At 39.3% G+C, this 8,160-nt stretch overlaps 1 long non-coding RNA gene across 1 annotated transcript; it reads right to left on the bottom strand.

Moving 5' to 3' along the window:
* Positions 1-1,028: 1,028 nt before the first annotated feature.
* Positions 1,029-5,277, bottom strand: LOC121142383. The gene is made up of 3 exons (XR_005879393.1): positions 5,034-5,277; positions 2,615-2,800; positions 1,029-1,933 (listed from the first exon to the last, which is right to left on the bottom strand). It is a non-coding gene; the product is annotated as an uncharacterized LOC121142383 (long non-coding RNA).
* Between the last annotated feature and the right edge of the window lie 2,883 nt (positions 5,278-8,160).

Genomic DNA, 8,160 nt, shown 5'->3' with positions numbered 1-8,160 from the left:
TATCTGTTTAGATCTGTACCCCATTTTTTAAAAATTGGATTATTTGGTATTTTTGTATCTAGTTTCTTGAATTGTTTAATATATATTTTGGAGATCAGTCTTATGTCAGATGTGGGGTTGGTGAAGATCTTTTTCCATTCTGTAAGGAGCCATTTTGTTTTATTGACCATATCCTTTGCCTTCCAGAAGGTTTTCAGTTTCAGGAGGTCCTGTTTATTCATTGTTGCTCTCAGAGTCTGTGCTACTAGTGCTATATTTAGGAAGTGGTCTCCTGTGCCAATGTATTCAAGGCTATTTCCCACTTTCTCTTTTATCAGGTTCAGTGTACCTGGATTTATGCTGATGTTTTTGATTCACTTGACTTGAGTTTTGTCCATGGAGACTGATATGGATTTATTTGTATTTTTCTACATGATCTCATCCTTTTCCCATTGTACAATTTTGGCTTCCTTGTCAAAAATCAGATGTTCCTAGGTATGTGGGTTAGTATCAGGGTCACCTCAGCCAAGGAGGAGAGGGAGTTTTTTAGGTAAATAATGGAATTTTTTCTGTTGTATAAGAGCCATGGTTTCTGTTCCTATATCTGCAGCTAAGCCTGTGCCTACTAGGAGGCTGAGGGTGAGTGCAGTTATGGGCTCTCTTTTAGCTTTTTCCTCTGTATGACTGATGAGTCTGGGAAGCAATCGGATGAGTATACAGAGCCCTTAGTCTCTTTGACTTTATTTATTTATTTATTTATTTATTTATTTATTTATTTATTTATTTTTGGATTTTCCAAGACAGGGTTTCTCTGTGTCTTGGGAGGTTGTCCTGGAACTCACTCTGTAGACCAGGCTGGCCTGGATCTCACAGAGTTTCACCTGCCTCTGCCTCCAGAGTTTTGGAATTAAAAGCGTGTGCCACCAACACCTGGATTTTTAATGCATTTTTTAAAGATTTATTTATTATGTATATAGTATTCTGCCTGCATGTGTGGCTGTACACCAGAAGAAGGCACCAGATCTCATTACAGATGGCTGTGAGCCATGATATGGTTGCTGGGAATTGAACTCATGACCTCTGGAAGAACAGCCAGTGCTCTTAACCTTTGAGCCATCTCTCCAGCCCTCTTTGATTATTTTTGTGTGTGCACAGGGCGCACCAAGTGTCATTGTGGGGGATCAAGCCTCCCTCAGAGTTAACAGTGGGGTCAGTTTGATTACAGAGTTGGGGTGGGGAGGCGGGATGGAACCTGCACAGGTCCCTTGTCCGGATACTTGCTGTAAAGTTAAAGAGGCTTTGAAGTCCCAGCAGAATTGGTCAGAATTTTTCTAGTTGAGGTTTCATAGAGTTGCCAGGTCAGGTTTTGTGGGACATGAGGATTTGTGTTAGCAGCCATGGTGTATCAGGAGGAAGAGTTGTGTTGTTGAAGAAGGTGCAGCTTGAGTGGGTTGTTTGGGTGTTTGGACAGCTTCCATTTTTTTCCTTGTAGTCCTCCGATATGACCAAGGGGTCTGCAGGTCAGGCGTGGGGGTAGTGGACCCATGTGGCGATCCCATCTATTTTGATGGTTCTGGGGGTGGTAACAGACCCTAAGAGCCATCAGCTGACGGATTTCCCTAGGGGAGTGACATTCACATTTGTTGTTATATTTTTTCCTATGTAAGGGAGTTTTCTTTTGACTTAACATCTCAGCCAGGGAAAGGGGGTGATGTATTCTTTTCTGTGATACATCCTACTGACTTTGGGATGTTGTCAGGGGCTCAATGAAATGCTAGTCAAAAGCAACGAGGGAATTCAGGCAATGGGGCATCTTTCAAAGTATCTGGTTTGCAGATTCTGTTGAAGAGACAGGGAGTGTTCACATTGGCTAGACCCATTCACATCAGCAGCAAGTCCAGAGCTCACAGTCTCCAGGAGTATGTTGTAGTCAGCACCTGATGCTCGTATGTGTCTGCCAGAAACAGAAACCGGTTTCAGATGAGTTTAAACTGGGAACAGAAGTTAAAACTTATGTACTCAATCAGAACTCTTAGGTCCAAAGTTTTAGTGATCAAGAAGGGCAGGACTTCCAAGATCACGGGAGAAAATCCTGTCCTCAGGAACAGACAGGTGGGACGATAAAAGCTGTACTTTTCTGGAGTCCTTTTGACCTGAGAGAAGTGGATCCAAGCTTTATGATCATTGATCCTCTGAAGCCTATATGAACTCTATTATACAAAGGGACATAAAGGTTTCAGACATATTAGCATTAACAATCTGTACTGAAATTCACATTGTAGAAAAAGCAGATACCTTTGAGTCCTAGCAAAAACTACAGGTTTGGGTTAGAAGCTTGTACATTTTTCTTCTGACCAGTGAGCCAGGTATGGATTGGGCAGAGGTGACTTTGTTGTTGTTTTAAACTGGCAAAGCTAGCAGTCATCAAAGTGTCAGAGTTCTTGAGAAGGATAACATTTTACCTGAGTTACTGACTAATGAATAACAGAGATTTATTGGCTGACTGTATGGACAGCCACCTCTGGAGTCAGAGTCCTCCATAGTTGTTGAAGGCAGAGGCTGTTAAGGACATCTGCCTTCTGCTAATAGCATGGGACCTGTAGATTAATTAGGAGCTTTAGAAGGACTTGCCTACCATTAGCCCAAGAAATGGGGAGGAAGTCAATTCCACTGTTCTCTTGTCCACGGTCTGAAAAGTCCCTTGAAGCAGGTGAGGTGAAAGCCAGGCTTGCTCAGTGGCTAGCATTGTCATTTTTGTGGGTGGAATTTTCATCAGTCTTTTTGGAGGAAATGGGGTGGTGCCTGAATTTGGCCCATCTCTCTGTAATGAAAAATTTTTTAAAACTAAAACATGTTAAATGCCATATTCTCTAGATCTCTGAGTAGTTGAGGGCTGCCTATTTAGTATATCTTAGCAGACAAAATTTGTCTTTAATTACTTATCTTAAGCATACAGGTGGCTAGGTAAGGCTTTATTCCTGTAATTAATTAATCTGAACTTAGTGTGGCTACAATGATGTTAGTGCGGGATCTGTCTGGAGAACTGGATTTAAACTGAGAGGTTGTGGAGGGATGTTTTATTTAGAGACCTCCAGTCTGATTGTAACTGGTTTTAACTTAGCAAACAGACAGGACATTTAAAGAGACAGAGTGACTTACAACTGTCAGTGACAAGAATGTAGATCCTCTGCAGATGGAACAGGCAGGATTTTTGTGTGAAATGGGTGCCCTACTGGTCCCTGGAAAGGCACGACATCCTGTAAACAAGTCGTGTGGAACAGAGCCAGTGAAAGAAGAAAACTGCCAGTGACAGAAATAAAAGGCAAAAAGGTGAAGGAATTACGTCTGGCAGCAGAATTTAAGCTTAACTTTTGAAAACATAAAGTAAATCAATTGTCACCTAGGTTACTGTTAAATTTCTGTTCCTGATAATCTGAATTTAATGACCAGAGCTCAGAGATAAATTTTAAACTATGTCTGTAAATGACTGACTGCTGTTAGCAATAGACAGCAAAAATATCTAAACCATTTTTGTTTGAGCTTTATGCTTGTATCAAAATTTATGATTACACCAGAAACGGAGATAAAACTTTTTAACAAAACAGTATATACAATTTTTTGAAAAAATAAACAGAGCTTTCAAACCAGAATTAACCTAATATAGGTAAAATTTTAATTTACATACCAATTTTTAGGTATGAGAAACCACAGTAAATATAGTTCATTTTTATATCTTACCCCCTTTTTATCTTAATTAATAATATTGTACCAATTTTTTAAAAATAACAAGAAAGTGTAACCTATTAAATTTAAATAACTAAAACCCATATTTTTTCTTTTCCTGTGAAAACAAAACCATTAAAAAATAGGGTGGGGGAGGCACAAATCAAAAATAGGAGTCTCTTGTTAGGCCAATGGCACAGATTACTGTTTTGCATTTAAAAGTCTACAGATGGATTTTGACCCAAAACTTGTTTTTATTTGTTTTACTTGAATTGGTTTCCATCATTGAGGTCTACATCCAGGTCCACATGTCTTTTGTCATTGATTGGCCGTGCATAAAGAGCTAATAAAATGTACTTATTTCTCCCTGGCACAAGTTATGTGAAAAATTCAAGCAACTATATGTCTGATAGAGGACCTACACGAAACTCAGCAGTGACAAGAACAAATGAGTCAAGTAGAAAATGGGCAAAAGCCAGGAACAGCCATTTCATTAGATGGCAAATGGCTAGCACACAAAACGATGGTCAACATCATATTAACCCATTAAAACCTGTGCCTTGACCATTCTGCTTGAGTTGGCTGCTAACATCCCAAGGCAAGGCACAGCATAGAAAGACTGTGTCCAGGCACCAGGACCCAGCAGGGGAGTATTGGCCAGCAGCCAGCAGCCAGACTATAACCTCCCTGCCTGGAGCCGATGCAGCAGAAAATTTTATGTTTTTATAAGGGGGATTCTGTCCTGAGTAACCCATTTGTCCTTTTTTGATGTTAACACTGTTACTATGGGTAGCCGCTCTAACATTGCCTCAGTGGGCCAAAGTCAAGTCAAGGGTTGAGGATGGAGATTGCATCCCAATTAGGTCCATATTGTCAGTATCATTCAGACAAGACAAGACAAGACAAGACAAGACAAGACAAGCAAACACAGCACTTAGACAAGACAAAAAAGAAACAACTCAAGAGTCAAACAGAAGAGCCCCAAACAGAGTATCAGATTTCTGCAGAATCCACAGGGTCGATTTTTGCCAAGCTCAACCAGACCAAAATCTGTACAGAATGGACAAGACCCACCAGGGGCTTGTTGTTCTCAATAATTTCCTTCCAAACAGACAGGATCCAAAGACACTGATGGGATGGCCCCACATGGTCCCCCATCCAGACAAGGAAGGTGATGTCTCCCAATTCCTCCTGGTCTACCTAATAGCATGTCCGCCTAGGTATATATGACTCGTGTAGACTTTAATTCAGATACTAGCCAGAAGAATTCAGATGCTGGCCAGCAGGAGGACAGAGAACAGAGAGAACAGAAAAGAGAGGATCCAACTTACCTAGCTGAATGCTGAAAACCTTTGAGGTCTGGGGTCCAGAGGAGGGTCTCTGGAGTTCCTGGACAATGCAAAAAAATGATGTGCCTAAGTCTCGAAGACTCCCAGAGACTACCAAGAAGACATTTCACCAAACTGCAAAAGCAAGGCTTTATTGTTTAATCCTACCAGTAGGGACTCTATCTAGCAAGCTGACACAGCAGCTGCCTGGAGGAAGCCAAGTCCCTTGTCTATTGCCAGAATTTAAAGGAAAGAAAATCACAGAATTACATCAATAGGTATGAGTCTGTTCCTGATTGGGGAACAATTAGGGGAAATTCCCTGAGTCAGGTCAATGGGTTTGTTAGTATTTTGATTGTCTGGTTACAGATGGGAGCATTAGTGGTTTCTATGACTTTGCTATTTGCAGGTAGGCTGTTCTCATTGGTTGGTGCTAAGAGGGAGCATTCTGTGGTTTCCCTATCTCTTGGAGATAGTTTATTGTCAAACACAGTTTCCAGAAAGGTTTTTCTGGAGTTTTGCTCACAACACAAGAACTAGAGGCTAGGTGACTGGATTTGTTTTGAAGGCTTTTCCACAACTTTTACATTTATATAGTTTCTCTCTAGTATGAATAATAAGAGTTGAATGGGAACTTAAGGCTTTGCCACATTTATATAATTTCTCCCCAGTGTGATTTATTAGAATTGAAACCTCTGAGTTTAGTTTACCTCTTTCAGTATGACCTAATGATTCTCTGAATTTCCTAAATGTCTGCTGTTATGTTCCCCCTTCCATTTCTAATTTTATTAATTTGGATATTCTCTCTCTGCCTTTGGTTATTTTGGATAAGGGTTTGTCTATCTTGTTGACTTTTTCTCAAAGAACCAATTCTTTGTTTCATTGATTCTTTGTATTATTCTCTTTGTTTCTTTCTTATTGATTTCAGCCCTTAGTTTGATTATTTCCTGTACTCTATGCCTCCAGGGTGAGTTTGTTTCTTTGTTTAGTAGAGCTTTCAGGTATGCTGTTAAGTTGCTAGTGGGAGATTTCTCCACTATCTTTTTTTTGTTGTTTGTTTGTTTTGTTGTTTGTTTCTCTGTTGCTTTGGAGGCTGTCCTGGAACTCACTATGTAGACCAGGCTGGCCTCGAACTCACAGAGATCCTCCTGCCTCTGCCTCCGGAGTGCTGGGATTAAAGGCATGCGCCACCACTGCCTGGCACACTGTCTTTATGTAGGCATTTAGTGCTTAAACTTTACTTTTAGCATTGCTTTCATAGTGTCACATAAGTTTGGATATGTTACGCTTTCATTTTTGTTGAATTATAGGAAGTCTTTAATTTCTTTCTTATTTCTTCCTTGACCTACTGATGATCCAGTTGAGCATTGTTCAATTTCCATGAGTTTGTAGGTTTTTGGCAATTAGTGTTGCTGTTGAATTGTAACTTTAAGCCATGGTGATCTGATAAGATACAGGGGGTTATTCCAAGTTTTTTGTATCTCTTGAGATTTGTTTTGTTACTGAGTATGTGGTGAATTTTAGAGAAGGTTCCATGAGGTGCTGAGAAGAAGGTATATTCTTTTGTGTTTGGGTGGAATGTTCTATAGATGTCTGGTAAGTTCATGTGAGTTCCTTATTTCTCTGTTAACTTGCTGTCTGGCAGACATGTCCAGTGGTGAGCATGGGGTGTTGGAGTCCCCCATATTAGTGTGTGGGGTTTGATGTATGATTTAAACTTTAGTAATTTTTTTAACAAATGTGGGTGCCCTTGTGTTTGGGGAATTGATGTTTAAAATTGAGACGTCATCTTGATGAATTTTCCTTGTGAGGAATATCAAATGTCCTTTTCTTTATTTCTTTTGATTGATTTTAATTTGAAGTCTATTTTGTTAGTTATTAGGATAGCTATACATGCTTGTTCCTTAGGCACATTCAATTGGAAAATCTTTTCCCAACTCTACTCTGAGGTAATATCTGTCTTTGAGGTTGAGGTGTGTTTCTTGTATGCATCAGGAGGATGGGTCCTGTTTTTGTATCCATCCTGTTAGTCTTCGTCTTTTTATAGTTGAATTGAGACCATTCATACTAAGAGATATTAGTGACCAGTGATTGTTAATTCCTATTATATTTTGTTTTGTTGTTAATGATGATAGCGTGTGTGTGTGTTTCTCTTCTTTGAGGTTTGCTCATGTGAGATTATCTATTGCCTGTGATTTTATGCATATAGCAAGCTTCTTTGGGCTGGAATTTTCCTTCTAGTACTTACTGTAGGGATGGATTTGTAGATAGGTATTGTTTAATCTGGTTTTGTCATGGAATATCTTGTTTTCTCCATCTATAGTGATTGAAAGTTTTGCATGGTATACTAGTCTGGGCTGGCATCCATGGTCTCTTAGTGTCTGCAGAATGTCTGTCCAGGCCCTTCCAGCTTTAAAAGTCTCATTGAGAAGTCTGGTGTAATTGTGACATGTCAGCCTTTATATGTTACTTGGCCTTTTCACTTTGCAGTGCTTAGTTTTCTTTATTCTGTATGTTTGGCATTTTGATTATTATATGGCAAGGGAAGGAAACTTTTTTGGGGTAGGGGAAATTCAGTCTATTTGGTGTTCTGTAAGCTTCTTATACTTTCATAGGCATATCCTCCTTTAGGTTGGGAAAGTTTTCATCTATGACTTTGTTGAATATATTTTCTGTGACTTTGACCTGGAATTCTTCTTCTATCTCTATTATCCTTAGGGTTGGTCTTTTCATGATGGCCCATATTTTCTGGATGTTTTGTGTTGAGAATTTGTTGGATTTAACATTTTTTTGACTGATGAATCTGTTTCCTCTATTGTATTTTCAACGCTTGAGATTCTCTCTTCCATCTCTTGCATTCGGTTGGTTATGCTTGCATCTGTAGTTCCTGTTCATTTACCCAGATTTTCCATTTCCAGAATTCCCTCAGTTTGTGTTTTCTTTATTGCCTCTATTTCAGTTTTCAAGTCCTAGATTTATTTGATTGTTTTTTCTTGGTTTTCTTGGCTTTTTAAGGGATTTTTAAAAAAATTTATTCCAACTCTTTGTCTTTTTCTCCATTTCTTTTTTATTTTTTTAATTATGAAGCTGTTGGCCGTTTGCTATGGTTTCTAATTGGCTAGCTCTAACT

The sequence above is a fragment of the Mesocricetus auratus genome, unplaced genomic scaffold, assembly GCF_017639785.1.
Source record: "Mesocricetus auratus isolate SY011 unplaced genomic scaffold, BCM_Maur_2.0 Super-Scaffold_100009, whole genome shotgun sequence".
NCBI classification, from domain to species: Eukaryota; Metazoa; Chordata; class Mammalia; order Rodentia; family Cricetidae; genus Mesocricetus; species Mesocricetus auratus.
The sequence above is the reverse complement of the archived record's forward strand: the minus strand, read 5'-3'. Positions and strand labels throughout refer to the sequence as shown.